The sequence below is a fragment of the Vanessa tameamea genome, chromosome 2 (genome assembly GCF_037043105.1).
Source record: "Vanessa tameamea isolate UH-Manoa-2023 chromosome 2, ilVanTame1 primary haplotype, whole genome shotgun sequence".
Lineage (NCBI taxonomy): Eukaryota > Metazoa > Arthropoda > Insecta > Lepidoptera > Nymphalidae > Vanessa > Vanessa tameamea.
Window position 1 is genome coordinate 3,584,961 of NC_087310.1, and position 5,614 is coordinate 3,590,574.

Below are 5,614 nucleotides of genomic sequence, written 5' to 3' on the forward strand. Positions count from 1 at the left end.
GAGATGGCGCAGTGGTTAGAACGCGTGCATCTTAACCGATGATTTCGTGTTCAAACCCAGGCAGTTACCACTGAATTTTCATGTGCTTAATTTGTGTTTATAATTCATCTCGTGAGGAAACCTGCATGTGCCTAATTTTAACGAAATTCTGCCACATGTGTATTCCACCAACCCGCATTGGAGCATCGTGGTGGAATAGGCTCCAAACCTTCTCCTTAAAGGGAGGCCTTAGCCCAGCAGTAGGAAATTTGCAGGCTGCTAATGATTGGGGTAAGTACTTGCTTAAAAATTTATATTCCTGATTCCAAAAGTTTGAATTATAACTGAAAAATATTTTAACATTTGAATTAGGATTAAGACATAGATCTGTACACTAATTTTGATCAACAGTAAAACGTGTATTTATACTCACAGTGTACAATTTTCCTTATTCGGAGTTTACCTTGTTTCCTAATATAATGACACGTTCATGTAATGCTTATAAAACCCATAGATTTTGCTAATATATTGTTGTTTATTATATAATCGCCTGTGATTATCCTAGTTATGCAAAGGCCACCTCTGTTCGTAAATTCTTCATTATGCTTTAAAATGTTTTGTTTAATTTAAATAGTACAATCTTTATTTTAGTTTTTTTTTAATTAAGCCTATCTTTGGTTTTAACTTTGGCGACATAAATAGTCTAAAATAGTGAAAAACACTAAAGAAAATTACTATGTAGTTTACTTCGTAGCGCTTAAATTAGCTGATCGAAATATAACCAGATATGAATCTTATAATTTTTTAAAATTTCTTTATTATCATTATAAAGATTTTGTTGACATTAAAAACTTTTTTTATCAAAAATATTAGCTACAGAAATTCGAAATACCGACACATTCATTCTTAGTGATAGGTTTTGTAGCACATGGAATATGTCTGCTTAATTTCAAGTTTGTAATTATCTTACTTTTTCGGAGAAGTGGCCGGAGAAACTTTTTTGTTTGTAAATAAATAACTTTAGATTTAAAATGCAGCACCTGAACTTGTTAATGTAATATTTTAATGCCCTTGGTGTCTTGTAGAGGTCGGGTGACAATCGCCGTATGTATTAATGATTATCTTTTCAATTTTAGGTTACGATTATGATTATTTAGTAAAATAAATATTATTAATTGGAAAATAAAGTATAAGCCTTTTATTTATCCGCCTTATTTCTTTTTCTTTCTTGGGATAATGATTATTTGGGATAAGCACGCTTAAAATAGTTATGTATTGGCATATTTTTTGTTTATATTATTTCTCAAACGTATAAAAAAGCAAATGCAATTGGTTGCAGGGCTTTGTGCAAGCCTGTCCGGGTCGGTACACACTTATCGTATATCCTACCGTCAAACAGCAATATTTAGTATCGTTCCGGTTTGAAGGCTGAGTGAAGGCTCAGTGTTACTACAGGCACAAGAAATATAACATCTTAGTTCCAAGGTTGGTAGCGATATAAGGAATTAGTAATAATTCTTACAGCGCCAATGTCTATGGGCGGTGGTGTCCATTTACCACCAGGTAGCCCATTTGCCAGTCCACATACTTATAAACGTACGCATAAAAAAGTAAACATAGAAAATATGAATAAATATAAACGGACTACCAGACTATCCTATATATGAAATGTCTACCCAATTTCTCTCCTTAGGCGTAAAATATCCGAAAACGCTTAAATGCGAATCAATTCATTTTTAATCGGTAGCCCAAAAATAAAATTTCTAGCTTTTAACTTCAAAAATGACAGACTTCCAGACTAATCTGTATACGGGATGTTAACCCAATTTCCATCCTTAGGCGTAAAATATGCAGAAACGTTTAAATACGTATCAACTTATTTTTAATCGGTAGCCCAAAAATAAAATTTCATGCTTCTAACTTCAAACTGACGGACTTCCAGACTAACCTGTATACGAAATGTCAACACCTATTTTTCCCTTTAAGCATAAAATATCAAGAAACGCTTAAATGCGAATCAGCTCATTTTTAATCGCTAGTCCAAAAATGAAATTTCATGCTTCTGACTTCAAAATGACGGATTTCCAGACTAACCTGTATATGAAATGTCAACCCCTATTTCTCCCCTTTGGCGTAAAATATCCAGAAACGCTTAAATACGTATTTACTAATTTTTAAACAGTATCCAAAAAGAAAGTTTCATGTTTTTAATTTAAAAAATGACGGACTTCCATAAAAACTTTCAATCCTTATTTCATCCCCTTAGTGGTAGAATATAAAAAAAAACACTTAAATACTAATTTTAAATCAGTATCTCAAAAATAAAGTTTAATGTTTTTAACTTAAAAAGATTAATAGATAATATTTACTAATTGAATATTTGTCGGATATCAATAACCTGATTTTGCTAAATATTATAAATGTCAATAAATCATAATAATTATTTAAATGCAGGCTCCTAAGGTGTTTATCTATATTAAATAATTGTCTAGGCGTAGTAATATGTACGATATGGGTTTATAGTTATTGTATTTAGCTAGTTGGGTATAGCAAACATTGGCCTAAAAGGTCACAAAGATCGTTTTAATTTCTAGGTTTATACGTGACTATATTTTGTTATTGTGTATATTTTGTTAACAAAGGAATTGCACTTTCATACTAAACTTGACAAATGTCATTGACATAAATGATTATTAGGCGTATTCAAGGTTTTATTGACCGCATAAGGTCGGAAAAGTAATATCTCTGTTACTGCAATATCCTTAACATTTCGTATAAGTTGTCGTCAAGAAGCGCAGTAGTAACATTTAAAATAAATACATAATGTTACTAATGGTTACAAAAGTACCTTGAGAAAATAATAACGATTATCAGGTTATTAATACATAACACGTTTAATCTGCGTTTTGTAAGCTGGATATTATATCACATAAACGAAATATATGGATATTTTGAAAAGCTACTTAATCGTAAGTGTTTTGTTGTTTTACTATAAAACGTTTTTTTAATTTATTCATAATTGAAATCCGTCATTGATAACTGGAGTAACTTCATTAATAAACAGGAAATTCTAAGTTGAAGTAAATTATGAATTAAATGGAATTCTAACGTTTCCCACATGAAACCGATATGGTATTCCCTGTTTCCATAGTATAGAATGTTATTTAATTATTTTAAACTCCATTTATTATTAATTATTTTAAAGTCCAAAGTCGGTCAAAAAGTCACCTAGTCATTTCGTGGTTAACTAGAAATGATTACTATTTAAATTAAACGTTTTGTATATAATTAAATATAATGTTCATCATCGAATCTTTGGCCGTACGTCAACATTACTGAAATATTAGTATAATCTTTCATTAGTTATTTTGCGTTTGTTTCTTAAGTAACACTCAATATATATTTTACCTCCAAGCAGCAATATTTAGTATTTTCGTGTTCCGGTTTGAAGGGTGGGTGAGCCAATGTAACTACAGCCGTAAGGGACATGAAGTCTCAGTTTCCAAAATTGTAGGCGCATTGGTGATAGAAGGAATGCTTATGATTTTCGGAGCTAGCTAATATCTATTGGGTAGAGTTGACAACTTACGAAGTGGTTCGTTTGCCTATGTTATTAAAAAAAAACGACTATGGATTAATTAAAAAAATAATCCATATAATTATACGTATTGAGCACCATAAGTACTTCCGCATAGATCCTTTCCACAGACCCACATATGGTCCAGTGCCAATATGTGAATAATAAAATTAGCCCCTAGAAAATTACTACTAGTATCAATTAATTGGGCAATGCCTTTAGAAAATATTTAGTTAATTCGTAATAAGATTTCCTACAGCCTTAGTTTCAGGTATAGAGATTTTAAACCTACCGTTTGCTTAAAAGGTTATCACCTAGTTCTCTCGCATCAAGTACAGTGTTACTTAACGGAGTAATATGTCGTTATTTGTCACGATCAGTAACATGTTGATAAAAGATAAAAAGACTGAGCTTATATGCTCTAAACAAGATTTGACCGTTTTTTTTATCGTTATATAAATAAATTGTGGCAAGAATTCAACAAATACAAGAAGTCAAGATAAATTTGTAACATTCATTTCGAACGTGACATACCTCTTGGTATATTACACATATTTATTTAAGAAAACTTTGAAATTTTAATGATCAAGTTTTTACATTTAATTTATTATAAACTAGGTATATCATTATTGCTATTGGCAAATTACCAAAACCAATAAAATATTAATTAACATAAGAATTATTAACATAAAGTCCTTAAATATATACAAATATGAGAGAATATGATGATTAAAAATAATGTATAAATCTTGACCGCGTGGCATGGTGGCGAGAATGCTAGCAGCATTTCCCGGTTGAATCGCAATTCCGATTCTTTGCGCAAAAAACGAACCAGCCCCTCTGTCACAATGGAGGCAATAAGGCGAGGTGTTATACTTTTAATGAAGCTTTTTGCACTACTACTCCATGGGCCAAGTGTTTCGACGGCAAATGGGACAAAAAAGTAATTTGGCATAAGACACGAATATTTGGATCGCTTTTTTGCTTCAGCTTTTTAAACATATAACACTTTTTCCAGTTTTTTTGTCATCGGCTTGCATTATAAGTAACACCCGTACTTACTACATGTCTTAGTGTGCGTGAGACAATTAAGAGCAAAGACAGCAAAAAAATAGAAATTACAAGTTTATTTTATTTGAAATTAATTGGCTTCACGTGGATGAGCGCGCCTTTGCTGAATAGACGCATTCAAATATATATCCTTTTACTTAACGGATCAACATGAAAATTTGTGAACACTCACCTAACCTAAAACCTGCCCTCCCCGTTATACGCGGGAAAAGTCGCGGTTGGAAAGTATTGGTAGATTTGCCGTCCCATTGAATAATGAGAGCGCAGTGATTGGTTTGCGCAAACATTTGTGCACTACAATATTTTCTGCGCAGTTGTCACTAGTTACCTTGAGAATGACTACCGTTGTTGAAATCGATTTGGACGATATTATATGCCTTTTTAAAGAAGAATATATACAATAATTATATAATTAAATATTATATTAATCGATGGCATGGTTTAATTTTCATTTTTACTTCTTATATTTCATATTATAGACACACCTCATAAGATGAAATGAAAATAAATGAAGTGAGGTCATAATACAAAGGGGAGATCCCCTTTTCTATAAATGCATTAATAATATTTTAGTATTTTTTTACATTACGTTACTAAAAATAATAGTAATCTTCTTTTATATTCATCATGTTATTATTATTACATAAGTTAAAGTAATGGGATACTATATTGATATAATTACTCAAGCTATACATACATAAATGTTTTAAGGCAACTTGGTGAATGGAAATTAAAATATAAACCTTGCGAGTTATTAATGGGATTTTTACCACTAAACTGTGTAAATGTTAATAATATAAAATTAGATCAAAGTGCGAAAATTACAAAGAGTAGAGTAGAGTCAAATGTAATATATAGGACTGGTTTTATTAGCACAGAGGCTGTTTCCAATGGCTGTGACGAGACGGCTTAAGACGCGATAATGTCTTTAATAAATTACCTGCAAACGGGCGTCATATGATTCTGTATATCATACATGTAGAAAAT